General features: G+C 41.6%; 1 long non-coding RNA gene across 5 annotated transcripts in view; it reads left to right on the top strand.

The window, feature by feature from the left end:
* LOC116531765 overlaps positions 1–14,211 on the top strand; it is a 51,037-nt gene extending 36,826 nt beyond the window's left edge. For all 5 annotated transcript variants that reach the window (XR_004260566.1, XR_004260567.1, XR_004260571.1 and 2 more), the window contains 3 exons: positions 12,033–12,102; positions 12,651–12,676; positions 14,124–14,211. This is a non-coding gene — a long non-coding RNA (uncharacterized LOC116531765). The remainder of the gene's footprint in view (positions 1–12,032; positions 12,103–12,650; positions 12,677–14,123) is intronic.
* The last annotated feature ends 724 nt before the right edge of the window (positions 14,212–14,935 follow it).

The following is a 14,935-nucleotide window of genomic DNA, read 5'->3' on the forward strand; positions in this document are numbered from 1 at the left end:
CTCAAGCCCACCTCTGCCTGTGTTCAGAGCTCCAGCATTTACCTATATTACAATTTTATGGCCATTGGGTGAGTGAATACTTGTTTTGCCTTCCCAACACTCCTTCTTTGAGTAACAGTGCACCTGTTTTCCTCTGCAGAGCTAAGCCCTCCTGCTCTCAATTCTCGTCCCTCCTCCCACAGGTGTCAGAGGCAAGGTCATGGGCCTGATGTATCAGACCACATCCTTCTGTGCACAGTGATTGGCCCAGCCAGTGGTGGGCACATGACCAAGCTGCACCAATTGGCATCAATGCCTGGACTCTTGCTGGAAATATTGAAAAAGAGTCTTGTTTGTTTCCTCTGGGATTGTTAAAGTGTAGACTGTAAGCCTAGAGTAGTTGATGGCCATCTGAGAGAGACTGTAAGCCTACCATAGCCTGATGTTTTCCAAAAGGGGTGAGGGAGCCTGCCTGAAAATGAAGGTAATAGAGAAGTATATTAATTTGTTTTCACATTGCTATGAATAAACACCTAAGACTGTATAATTTATAAGGAAAGAGATTTAATTGGCTCATGGTTCTTCAGGCTATACAGGAAGCATAGCATGAGCATCAACTCCTAGGGAGACTGCAGGAAACTTCCAGTCATGGTGGAAGGTGAAAGGAGAGCAGGTGTGTTTCATGGTCTGAGCAGGAGGAAGAACAGAGACTTGGGAGGGAGGTTTTGTTGTAGGACTTTTTCCTTAGTTCAGCTAAGAGCCGGGTTCTTGTCACATGCCCATGAGAGACCAGGCTTGCAGACACTTTGAAGGGCAGGAAGAAATGGAATTTATTGGGCAAAGGGGAAAAAAAGCAAGACAGGGACCCTCCACAAAGCCAGAATCCTGCTAGTGTGCTTCCTGCCTCACAGACTGAATCCCAGTTTTCACCCAGAAAGAAGAGGGGCCGGGCTGCTCCCTGCTGAAAACAGCGTGAACTTCCCAAGGCTCCACCCCAGTGCATACTCCTTCCAGTGTGCAGGCCAGTTGGAGTTTCTCCTGGGACTCCTTTACACTTGGCTGTCTCAGTTTCACATGCTTTTAAATGACCAGATCTCTCAAGAACTTGCTCACTGTTGTGAGGACAGCACCAAGGGGATGGTGCCAAACAATTCATGAGAAATTTGCCCCCAAGATTTAATGCCCTACCTCCAGCATTGGGGATTACAATTCAACATGAGATTTGGGTGGTGACACACATCCAAATCACATCAAGAGGAAGGCAGAATCAGAGCAACAATTTCCAGAAAACATTGGATCTAATTTTGCCTGAAACGGGCACTTATTCCTATGCTTTCAGTTCTATGAGCTAATACATTATTCTTTTTCCTTTTAAGACGTCTGGGTTATTGTTACTTGAAACCAAGCGTCTGGAAGAATATAACCTCCAAGAGAGTGCAGAGGATGTTTATTTCTCTTTCTCCCTGCAAAAGTCAGTACCCGCAAAAGTCTCTATCAACTTCACTTAAACTTTCCTTCATGGAGGTAAATAGTGCATGGTTTTTGGCTCTACTGTGTCTCAGAACTCTGTCCCCAGGGCCATATTTCTGTACACCTGGTGATGCCAGGCTTCACATGCTCAAGTATGGATTGGGCAGCCTCCTGATTGAATGTTAACCAACATCTCTCCCTCTGTCCTCTCCAGGGCCTCTGCTATCCAGTTCTGGCTCCTTTTCTCAGGAGACAGAGTTTGTCTGGGGTCATGCTGTGACCCCAGACAAGCTCTGTCTAACATTGAGGATGTCATGTTCAGAGTCTGTATGACCTGCTCTATGCTGGCAGCATGAATGAAGGCTGAGGATGACCAGTCCTCATTTCCAGTAATGCTTTTTCCAGACTCAGATTCCTAGAATCTCCCCTTTGGATAGCCTGCTGGATGTAGCCTAATCTTTATAAGCTGAGCGTCAAAGGAGCCCTTAACTATCTTTTTATTAGGAATGAGAGAGGTTGTTGGGTGCTGCATTTGACCTTACCTGGCCTCACCATCTGTCTCACTGCTAACATCTGGGACCCAGATTGATTGTTCTGTTTTTTCCTTTAGAGTTCCCTCCTCCAGGGTTATCAGAGCCCATTTATTCAAGGGAATGGGGTGACTCTTCTGCTTCCCGTTCATGTTTCCCGACTGCTCCCAGGCAAGCTAGCATCTGAATTGCTAGGTATACCATTGCTGTATACAAACAGGAGATGTCCTCTTTCCCATAACCAGAGCAAAATGATAGGTGTTTTCACTGCATTGGGTCTTTAAGTTTTGCCCAAGAAATGATCCAATTGGGTTTGGGCAGTACCTTCTCTACACTTACAGTCTATGGAGTCCGAACCAGATAATTCTCTGAGGTGCAAGGAGTCCTGCCTGTATTGACTAGCACAGCTTATGCAGGGCCTCCTCCTTGAGCTTGGATGGTTTGGCATCCTCCTCCTCACCATCAGAAGGGATCTTCCTCTTCAAGCCAAGTCTGGGGTTGAAGATTGCAGCAAGTGCTTTATGATGAGACATCTACAATTATGTGTTGGAGGCTCATAAGTGTATAGCTCTCAGAATCACCAGCCTCAATATGTAAGCAGAGACTTTTAATCTACCTTCTGGAAAGTATTGGGTATCTAAACTGCACAGCCTGGAAACCTGAGGCATTTGTTCCCCAAAGACAAAGCACTGTTCAGCTTGAGGATATGAGTGAGTTACACATAGGTCTCTATGATGTTCTCTCCATCAGCCATCTCTTTCCACCTTGATCCCTGCCTGTGTAGTCCTTGAGCCAGGGATGAACTTATCTTGTTGTTGCAGAAGTATTCTCTGAGACCAATCTCAGCTCTTGCTAAGGAAGAGCTTTGTGAAACGCCATTGACAACAAATCCAATGCCTGTCTGAGGACATGAGTTTGACCTCTAGCAGCGCTCCTTGGCAGCATTTGGTCTTGACCAACACCTGTAAAATAGTTCACTCTGGAAGTCTGACATCATTTTGTAAGAATGAAGCCATTTTTTTCCAGAAATACTGAGTAGAGGATAGCTTGCAGATCAAATTCCATAATGCCTGGCAGGGAAGTCTGAATGGATGATCAGATTAAAAGTGTGTCGGTGAGTCCTAGAAAGAAGGAATCCAGCATGATAGGCCATATTCTTTAGTAGGGCTTGATAATCGTGAGGAAGGACACAACTTTTTCTCTGCCCTCTTAATGTTGTGGCTGAGAGAGATGAATTAAGCTGACAAAAGACAGATTAATAAGGGAAAATCCTTCAAGTTTTATTTGATGTTAATATTTGCACGTGGCACAGGAAGGGGACCTTCATAGAAAAAAAGCGAAAAACTCAAGGAAGTGGTGAGATTTGGGGGCTTATGTACCATTATAACAAAAGGCGATAAATTGTGGGGAAGTGACTAGACAAAGAAAAGAGATTTGGGCTTCTAGGGGTGGTAATTGAGGGAAAGAAACTGGGAAATATACGGGGGAAACTAATGGACAATAAGGGTTATTTTTGTAAGGTTTATTTGTGCAGATTTGTGTCAGAGTTGACTTCTCATCTCCAGTGATAATAATATTTTCTTCTTCCTAGTATTGGAAAGACAAATACCTCATAGAGAATTTATACCCTGCTTTCAGGCAGAAAGGAGGAGGGCAGAGATCTCTTCTTGCATTTGCTGTTTCTCAATTGCCTTCACCTGATAATGGCATATTTTGGGATGGCATGTTCTAATCTTCAGTTCCAAGAATAGCATCCTGACACCTACCCTGAAACAAGCTATAGGAAAAACCTTTTTGTGACCTGAATGTTCTGTTATACTGGATCCCAGCACACTATAATATTTAAGATGTTGTGCATCCTTCCTAAGTGAGTTAGAAAGGATACAATAATTAGGTAGATTTTCCTTTCCAACAGGCACTACTGAAACCTTCTGAGACTGGTGACATAGCTCTGCCCCCTTGACTGGGGCAGAGGTCCAAGCCAGTGCGGGTAGCAGCCTCTGTGCAGAGAGGAACAAGGCTGCAGAATGGTGCCTCCATAGCAACACAGACTCAGGGTGAGGGGTAGCCAGGGTTCACTCTTGGCACATGTTAAGACACATCCTGGTGATTCCCAGGATTATGTGGAACAGAAGAAAAAAAACCTGAGAATTGAAATTCTTGACTAGGCCAATAGATGCTTAGGCCTAGGGAGTTTCAGGCATTAATATTCATGTGATCACATTCAACTCACCCTGGGGAGGCTAAGGAGCATCTGGTCTCGCGGTGGTTGGGGAGGATGTCTTGTGAGGAAGCTGTTAATTCTCCACAAAGTGTGAATTTGCACCAGTCTAAGATGCAAATCATTTCTCTCCCTGCCTTTCTCCTTTGCATCATTCTCAGTGCCCCCCGGCACTGAAAGTATGGTGGAAGGGAGTGGAAAAGAACTATGCTGAGCTCAGTTGCTCTTGGGGGCAGGTCTGCCACAGTCAAGATAGGGAATCTCTACCAAGGCTCTAAGCCGTAGGTGATAATAGAGTTCTGGAAGTGTTTGGTAGCAGAGAATTTAAGGAACCAGAAGGAAAAGGACCCTGCAGTAAAAGTCAGGGATGCTCTAAGTTATCTTTCTAAAAGCCCCCAAGCCCCCATTACTAACTTCTCTACCAAGGCCTAAAAGACCTCTGTTAAAATGCAAATAGATTTGCTAAGGACTTTCCATGAAGCCATTACTAACAATTAATGCCTTAGTTGCCCATCCTTTTTTTTTAAGGTAGGAATACCCTAGGGAGATGGGACTTAAGGCAGCTAAATTTTGATGGGAGAGGGTGAGAACCTGATCTACACAAGGGTGGAACTAGGCACATACACACATCTCAGGAGCTGGCAGTAGCGTGAGAGGCTAACTTTTGAGAAAGGAAAGAGAATGGCTTTTTCTTTTCTTTTCCTTTTTTTGAGAAATATTCTTGCTCTGTTGTCCAGGTTGAAGTGTAGTGGCGTGATCATAGCTCATTGCAGCCTCAAACTCCTGAGCTCAAATGATTCTCTTGCCTCCTGCCTCAGCCTCCCAAGTAGCTGGGACTAAGAGCATACACCAACATGCAGGGCTAATTATTATTACGGTTTGTAGAGGCGAGGTGTTTCTGTGTTGCCCAGGCTGGTCTTGAACTCCTGGCCTCAAGTCACCTTCCCACCTTGGCATCCCACAGTGCTGGGATTTACAGGCATGGAGCCCTTACGTCTGCCTGAGACATGGAAAAAAGATGAAGCAAGAACTGCAGACCTATTTGACCAGTTTTTAGTTTCACTTGGGGTTGAAATTGTCCATATTACTTAGCACCAGCCTTTCTCAAGGTATGACTAACTCACTCGGAGTCACATTTTCCCTTTGGAAATACACATTTTCAAGAGCATTGCAAGTACAAGCCACACATGACCAAGCTCTCTGTCCAAGAAAAGACCATCCCTACAACCCCTGACCCCAACACCTATCCTTTGGCACCTTTAGATTAATGAGCTTTGTTTAGACATTCTCAGATGGGTTTTTGGCTGCCGCAGCCACCTCACTAAATGCATGATTTTTTAGCTTTAAACAGCTGTTCCTTCAGAAGGACTTTCACATAGAGTCTCTGGCCTGCTAACCCAATTGCAGCAGGCAATGTATTGTCGACATACTTCACATCATAAACAATTAATATGAGACAGGTCTTTCAGCCTGGAATTATTTTCAGACTCAAATCTTATAAATTTTGACTCTCCTTTGAGTTTTCTGAGCCCCTAAGTGGTTTCCATGCAGATTCATATCACCTAATGGTGATCTGTGAAACTGCAGGTTGTATTTTTCAAAGTCCTGTTTAGTCATTGGGGTAATTTGGATTGTTTCTACAACTGGAAGATTTCTGGAAGAAAAGTTCAGTATGTTTCAGACATTCCTAGCTGACATCTTTTTTTCTGATCTCAAGACATCTAAATTGATCTTCCAGTTGCCTCTTAATTTTACAGAGGCATATAAAGTGTTTCATGCTTAAAGCTAGCATATTAATTTTACATCAAATTTATAATAGGGTTATTATGTGCTATATAACATTTTAGAGAACAGTGGAGTCTCTTGGATGATCAATATGTTAGGTTTGTTTCTGACAGTTTTATAGGGATAGAAGCATAATTTTGTGCTTTAATATTGTAGACATTTATATTTAGTTCATTGCATATTGCTGGTCATGTCTGTAATTTACTCGATGCCAGTTTCTTGGACCTTCACTCCCTTTCCTCCAGATCAGACTCTCCTGAATCTGGATGCATCTTGCTTTCTAGTGTTAACGTGAAATTAGGGGCTTCCTAAATAATCAGTCCAAATTGAAATTCCTTGAAGTATGTGAGTATGAGTACATTTTAGACAATGGAACCCAAGAAGCCAATGGTTTTGTAGCCCTCTCAGTGTTATAGAGCATGAACAGATTCTTAAAATGCATCTCAACCCCCAGCCTTGGAAATTCATCTCTGTGCCCAGTGGTGCACCGCAGGGAGAGGGCTGTGGCTCATCCCAACTGCCACTTTTGGGTTGGCACAGGCCTCCATGTCTGCTGCCTTTACTCTCCCTGGGCTGCTTCTGTTTCCTTTGGCTTGGCTTTACCTATTCTTATTCAAAACAGCTGGTGGGTGTGTGCTTTCAAGAAGGAGCAAAACAGCAGGCTTGTCTGAAACCTTAAAATTAAAATAAATCCATTTCCAAATGTGGGCTGTTTTCTGTTTTGCTTCTGCCTTATTTTCTCATCATATGACCTCAACAGGGTTCCATTTTTATAAGACAGGAGCAGTAAGAATCCTTTGTTCATTCCTGAATCAGGTTGAGTCTTGAAGTTCCCTGGAAATATTGATGCCATCACTGAACATGTTAGCCCTGGGATTTCATGGCAGCCGGTAGCAGATAGGAAATGGTGGAAGCTCTCTGGAGATGAAATTAGGGATTGATGTGTAGCAGTGCAGAAAAGTGCCAAAATAGGCCCTTCTTTTCCTTGAAGATTGGCTTGACACAAGGTGATTTTTATGATGCCAGAAACCACATGCTAGGCTGTAATTGAGCATAATTATTACTCTGCATGCTGCAAAGTGCTGGACTTGAGGCATCCTACAGAATCCCATTAATTTCTTGATTGGACTCTGAAAAACAGTGCCCCCCACAGGGCCAGAGAGAGCTGTGCTTAGTCTGTCTGGTCTTCAAATGAAGAAGTCACTGGCTGTCCAGTTGGCTGATGTTTCCCCCTAACTCTGGGGTCTCTGTCCGTAATCCAGGACTCCACTGTCAACACACTTGCTTAGAATTCTGCTATGGTATCGTCTCAGCCTTGCAATGTTTCCACATAGGAAAACTGAAATGGACAATGGAAGAATTCATATGAATAATTCAAACACACACCTAAAATATGCCCAGAATACAAAATAAGCCATTTGTAATTATCTGGTTATTTCAAGTGAGAGGTTTGAAAAAAGGCTAAATTATTTGGATAATTGCCTTTTCCTTTTGATTTGACAGATAATAATGACCCAAACTTCAGCTATGCTACCTAGAAGCTCTCGGGAATGTAGGATTCTGCCTCTTCCACCTGGCATTATGTAGTAGACTATGTGGGAATGTGTCTGTCCACTCCTAAATATCCTCCAAGCTTAGGTATATTTTCTGAAGACAACTTAAGTGTGCTAAAATGGTTTCAATTGTTCATTGTTAAAATATCTTTCCAAAATGTTTGTGTCTTGTGTCCTGCCTTCATAAATACAACCTGTGCAGCAGAAATTAATGTTTGCTGATTAAATTTGTCCAGCCTTTCCAGGGTCTTAGTCTTGATCATCAAATCTCACTGTTCAGTCTGTCATTGTGAAAAAAATGAAAACTGGGATGAATGCTCACTGACCCCAGTACTGCTTTTGGAAGAGGCACATTTTATTTATTTTTATTTTTGTATTATTATTATTTTTTTACAACAAGTTTTCTATCTTTTTATTTTATAAGCTCTTAGAGTTTCTCTGATTATAAATAAGAAGTTTAATTAATATAGTCACCTTAAACATACAACTTCATTAAAAATATCCAAATACCAACCTGAATAAATATTTTCTTTCAGATCAGTATTTAAGGACAACCAGGGAAATGTGGACAGAGACTCAAGATTTTCACCACTGTATAGACAAGAAAGCAGCAAGATTTCAACTGAGGACCTAATAAAACTAGTGTCAGATTATAGGAGGTATGGATTTTTATACTCTTGAAATTCACATAAATTAGCCATGTTGATTTGTTATTGCCTCATAAATACCTGAGGATCTGATTTCTCGAATGCTTAAACCTCGAGAAAGCAGATATTTTTCAGGTGACTCCACATATGCCCAAATAGTGCCACAAAAGTAAAAACTACTAGAATTATATGGAAGAACTGTGAAATGTTAAACTATGTCAGTTATTTCTTGCTGTGTAACAAACCACTTCAAAACTTAATGATTTAAAATAACATTACTATACTAATTGTGCTCCTGAGTCCACAATTTGAGCACATCTGAGTGAGAAGAGCTTATCTCTGCCACACAAGGCATGGGCTGAGAGAGATCAGCTGGGGTCAGAGGATCCACTTATTTATTTATTTATTTATTTATTTTTTAATTGCATTTTAGGTTTTGGGGTACATGTGAAGAACATGCAAGATTGTTGCATAGGTACACACATGGCAGTGTGATTTGCTGCCTTCCTCCCCTTCACATATATCTGGCATTTCTCCCCGTGCTATCTCTCCCAAACTCCCCACCCCCCACTGTCCCTCCCCCATTTCCCCCACAGACCCCAGTGTGTAGTGCTCCCCTCCCTGTGTCCATGTGTTCTCATTGTTCAACACCTGCCTATGAGTGAGAACATGCGGTGTTTGATTTTCTGCTCTTGTGTCAGTTTGCTGAGAATGATGGTTTCCAGGTTCATCCATGTCCCTACAAAGGACACGAACTCATCATTTTTGATGGCTGCATAATATTCCATGGTGTATATGTGCCACATTTTCCCTGTCCAGTCTATCATCGATGGGCATTTGGATTGGTTCCAGGTCTTTGTTATTGTAAACAGGAAGAGGTACGTTTTAAATGATCAAGACTAGATACTAGATTTTGTTTTCTCATGACTTCTCTTTTCTCTTAATAGAAAGAATGCCAAGTATCCAGTTAAATGAAGGTTTCTATTATGTGCATTCCAGTGAATTTAAATGCTGCTGAATTTTAGGTGGTCTAGAAAAGTCAAATGGTTGTTGTGGCTCCAGTGTCTTTTTCTATAGCAGGAGATTTCCTGTGACTTTCTCAGGAAGCCTCACTTCTTACTACCTCTGGTGGAGGTTAGGGAAGAATTTCTTCTTGCCATCTTGCAAAGATGGCAGCCATGTCTGCCATGCTATGGATTCAGTAGGCTATCAAATCATTTTTATGGAAAACATATTTGGAGTTCCAGCTCTGAATTTGGAAAACTGGGAACCTATCTCTGTCCCAGCTTCTCGATATGGATAGTAAGAAAAGATTCCAGTGTTTTCCCCATCATCCATGCCCTACCTTCACCCCCGACCTTGCATATTGCAGAACTGTACGTATACTGGTTGATCATGTCATGAAGGAGGCTGCTGGTCTCTATTTAGTGTCCAAGTCCACTTCCTCTGTGAGTAAGTATACATGCTAGAAATCTTTTCTTCTAGCGTATTATTGGTGTTTAACACTATTTGTGGTGACATTTATTTATTTATGTAGAGATGAAATCTCACTCTGTAACCCAGGCTGGAGTGCAGTGGTGAGAGCTCGGCTTGCTGAAACCTCTGCCTCCCAGGTTCAAGTAATTGTCCTGCCTCAGCCTCCCAAGTATCTGAGACTACAGGTGTGGGCCAACACGCCTAGCTAATTTTTTTTTGTATTTTTAGTAGAGTCAGGGTTTCACCATGTTGGCCGGGATGGTCTTGATCTCTTGACCTCATGATCCACCCACCTCAGCCTCCCAAAGTGCTGGGATTATAGGTGTGAGCCACTGTGTCCAGCCATGACTTTTATTTTATAGCAGTTTCAAAATATTATGAAATCTAATTAAATTCTCTTTTGTTCTCCAAGATTCTAGGTTCTGTTCCTTCTTTAGAAAAGACTAACCCAAACTAAGATAATTAAAAGAAAATGAATAAAAATTGTTTCTGTCTGTATTTGTTTTCTATTGCTATTTCTATTTTATAACCAATTGCCAGCACAAACTCAGCAGATTAAAACAACATACATCTAGGACTCATAGTTTCCCTGGACCAGGAGTCTGAGCACAGCTCAGGTCTTCTGTACAGTGTCTTAACAGGGCTCCAATCCAGGTGTTAGCTGGGGCTAGGGTCTCATCTGAGGTTTGAGATCCTCTTCCAAGCTCCCATGGCAGAATTCATTTCTTTGAAGCTGTGAAACTCATGGTGTTTGCGTCTTCAAGGCCAGTAGGAGTGTCTTTGAGGCTCTAAGTCTCTCTCACCTCTAGATCGTCTTCTAAGGAGTCTCCTGATTAGGTCAGGCCCTCCAGGGTAATTTTCCTTTTGATGATCTGAAATGCGCTGATTAGTGACCTTAATTACATCTGTAAAAATCCTTTTGTATTTTCCATTTAACATAACGTCATCATGGCAATGACAAGCATATTCACAGGTCACAGTCATACTCAAGGAGAGGAGATAATATGGGTCTTATACACCAGGCTTTGGGAATTTGGGGTTCATCTTAGAATTCTGCTACCACACTGCTTTTAAATAGTACTGTTTTAAAAATTGCTTTATTTTCTAAGAAGGCTTAGAATTTTAATAAATATATATGATGTCAAGTAGGTACAAGAACTTCTATTATAACATGATAAAGTTTTTCTGAACACCTTCATATTCTACAAAAGCACACACTAAAAATCACAGGGTTATGGGAAAATCAAAGTTAAGGAAAGACCACTCAAAACCTAAGCTACTTTGCAACCAGAGCACTAAAAAGACAATAAGAATCCTAATAAAGCTACTAGCACAGTTTAAAAGACCGTTTAAATGCTCAATAAATAATGATATATTGTAGCATATATAGAAGCCTACCTAACAGAGAAAAAACTGAGCATAGCTTAATTGTTGAAGAGTTAAAAAAAAGATGGAGGCTGCTAAGTACAGCAATAATGGAAAATGTGCAAAGACTGGGGAAACCTTACCATGGGTATGTTACCAAACTAAGCTAAGAGAAAAATATACAGTGAAGAAGCGCTGAATATAGAATTGTGTCCCTTTGCAGATTGTACTTTCAGCTGTTTTAGCATATGTTGTGGTCAGCTGCGTGCTGTTCATTGGTTGTAAAAACTTTAATTTCTTGGAAACCCTTGAATACGAACATGACTTCACATTATATTGACCTGATTCCTTTATTTATCAATAGTGTATGAGCTAATTTGTATTACAGAAACTCATGTTGTAACTAAAGACACTGCCGTAATTAAAATTTGTGTTCCATTATTATATAACACTATTTATTGAATAGTCTATCATTTCCTTTCCAGTTGATTTTTTTGGGGGGGGGCTGGGTGGGTGGAGTCCTACTCTGTCACCCAGGTTGGAGTGCAGTGGTGAGATCTTGGCTTATTGCAACCCCTGCCTCTCAGGCTCAAGTGATTCTCCTGCCTCTGCCCTCCCAGTAGCTGGGATCACAGGCACTCACCACCACGCCCAGCTAATTTTTGTATTTTTAGTAGAGACAGGGTTTCACCATGTTGGCCACACTGGTCTGGAACACCTGACCTCAGGTGATCCACCCACCTCGACCTCCCAAAGTGTTGGTATTACAGGTGTGAGCCATCACGCCCGGCAGATATTGTTTTTAATTTGGCTTTTATTTAAAAAGTATACATACACATAGTCAAATCATTTTACAAGACTTGTTACAAATGATAGCAGTCCTGTGTATCCACCACCATTTTCCTGCTCTCTGGGGCAACCATTGCAACGATTTTAGTTGATTCTTTTGGTATGTATCTTCGTATTTCTACATGCTTATATTGCTGTTTCTTTTTTTCTCTTCCAGTTTGAGCGATTATCTATTGACTTGCTATTAGAGAAGATGAAGATTTAGCTCATGTTCACTCCTCTGTCTGGTATCTAAAACACTACCTCGTCACCACTCATTCTGCCGTCCTCCCAATAGAATTCTATTGTAGTTTTTGTTTAGGCTACATACAGTTTTGACTTTGTACGGGTGTATAAATGCAAATCATAACCAGCCGGTGAAGTTGCCAGTGGTTATTTTTTCTTTCTTGCCCAACATCTTGTATTACCTAGAGTTATTATTATAAATAACAACTTTTAGAAGAGCAGAAGATCAAACACCGCCTGTTCTCACTCATAGGCGGGTGTTGAACAATGAGAACACATGGACACAGGGAGGAGAGCACTACACACTGGGGTCAGTTGGGGGGAAATAGGGGAGGGACGGTGGGGGTGGGGAGTTGGGGAGAGATAGCAAGGGGAGAGAAGCCAGATGTAGGTGAAGGGGAGGAAGGCAGCAAATCACACTGCCACGTGTGTACCTATGCAACAATCTTGCATGTTCTTCACATGTACCCCAAAATCTAAAATGCAATAAAATAAATAAATGGAAAAAAATAAATAACAACTTTTTTCTGTTTTATTTCCATGTACATAGGAATACAATCCTAAACTTTCCTCCAGGTAGGTAAATCTCTGGTTTATTTTTTGTCTTACATTTCATGTATTTAAAGTTTGCTTTGTCCATTAAAGAAGAGGCTGTAGATTAAATTTACCAAATGATGATGTCACTCTTTTCACATCAAATTCTTATGAATGACTAGGTGATATTTTGTATGGTTCATGTGTGTTTATTTACAGTCACGTTTTTCCAACACAAATTTGAAGTGACTTGCTATTTAATTATTATAAGCTTACAGTTTAGAAGGATTTATCCAATGTAAACATCACAAAGAAATTACTACAATATTGATTTGCAGTAGCTTTGAAACAAAAGAAAAAAAAAGAAAAGAAAAGAAAAAAGAAATGACTACAGTAGAAGCTACAGTAGATGGTAATATTCCTAGGACACTGGGAAGTTGGTATCACCCTCCCATTTCCCAGTTTCCTATTTTGTTCTTGTTTTGTAAACCCATTTCAATGACCCACTGGTTGCAGAAAAGGAAGAAATGTTTGTCCAAGTTCACAAGGTACATGGAAGCATGAGGTGACGAAGAGAAGTAAATTCTGGCTAATCTGCCAAATCTACCTGGGAGCCTGTTTTTGTACTGCCAGAGCACTAAGAAGGGTTTTTATGTTTTTAAAAATATTTCATAAAACAAAACAAAACAAAAGCAAAACCCTCCAAATAAAGACATAGGCCCTATGTGGTCACAAAGCCTGAAATATTTACTATTACTTGACCCTTTACAAAAAAAGTTTGTCGACTCCTACTTAAGAGCTGAAGATCTAGAATCAGACAGACCTGGGTTTGGAACCTAGTGAGACCTAAGTAGATTACTAATGTCTTTGAGCCTCAGTTTCCTCATCTGTAAAATGGGATTGATGTGAGGATTGAATGAAGTTGGGTTGCAGAGTCCTCCTCACAGAGCCTGCTAAGTGTTCAACATGGAAGCTTATCTAATTTTATTGTTTTTATTGGAGCAAAGTCTCTTGATACTTTCTAGATCAGGCTACTCCCATCCCTGGCTGGATCCCCAGAGGTGTCATCATCTCCGTGTATTGATGGTGCCATGGCCTTTCTCCTCACCCTGCTCCAAGCCATAATCAGGCAATCACTTTGGCCCTAGCACCTAATCAAACAATTTGCTATTTCACATTCAAACACTCTGTGCTTTTCAGATTATTCTGTGAAACCCATATATTTTCATTAAGAGTTGATAATAAACTCTAGCACTGAGAGTTTTTCCAAGTTCATGATTGATGAAAATGTGATAGGGAGCTGAGTGGCTCCAGTCGCCAGCTCAGGCGAGAATCTGCTTGGGGCAATTGCAGAGCCTCCCAGCAGCACATTCCAAAACCCTCAGCTTCACTGCCTGCCCAGAGCCATCTGGAGAGGCCCCCTCCTCCAGTCATGATTTGCAGAGTAAACAGACTGGGCATTTGGCAACTTTCTATTTCCTTCTTGTAGTGCTGCTCTGGAGGCAGAGTATCCTGGCAGAAGGCAAGTTGCGACCATAATCCAGAAGGCTTGGAAATGTGGTCTTTATTTTAATGCAGTTCAGTGGTAGTGAAAGATGAAATCTGTGAATTCTTTCTTCCTTGCTTTTCCATTTTTTTTTTTTTTTGGCTTCTTTGTCTTTTTCTCTTAAAACTTGCCAACACTCTGAAATCTGAGTTTCTTGAATTCTTGAAGCAGGATAGAGAGAGTCCCTTTCAAATGTGTTCCAGGAGCTGAGATGTGACAAGAGCTGAGAGAAGCCAGGGGACCCAGGATCCCCACTGCTGGACAACTAGATGTTTTGGGGATGGGTGGCTATTGCCCTGTCCTGGGAGCATCGCAGCTTTAGCAGAAGCAGGATGCTCCCACACCTGTGTATTTCAGCTGCAGGCTAGCCTCTGTAGTAAGTCAACGCCTGGTAGTAGGTCCTGAACTGTTTGGAAGGATACTCCTCCCCTCTGCCAAAGTAGGAAAGACCTGGGAGGTTGCAGGGAGCTCTGCCCACTCGCTACTTGGAAACAGAGCCACTTGGACAGAAAGTCAGAGGCAAATAGGAATGGGTGTTGCAAAGAATGTCAATGACCACACACATTTTGGGAGGGAGCCTAGCACTAAGTACTAGAATGAAGATGGCAACGGCCATTTTTTGCCTTTCAGCTCAGTATCACAGTACCAGATCAGAGAAGCTTTGGGAGGTGAAGAGCTTAGTGATCCCCAGCAAAGGAGATGAGAGTCTAAGTGTGGGTGTCATAAAGTTCTGGTTTAAGAGGGGATTGTTTTTT

Source organism: Sapajus apella, unplaced genomic scaffold (assembly GCF_009761245.1).
Source record: "Sapajus apella isolate SASKATOON/1434 unplaced genomic scaffold, GSC_monkey_1.0 scaffold72, whole genome shotgun sequence".
Lineage (NCBI taxonomy): Eukaryota > Metazoa > Chordata > Mammalia > Primates > Cebidae > Sapajus > Sapajus apella.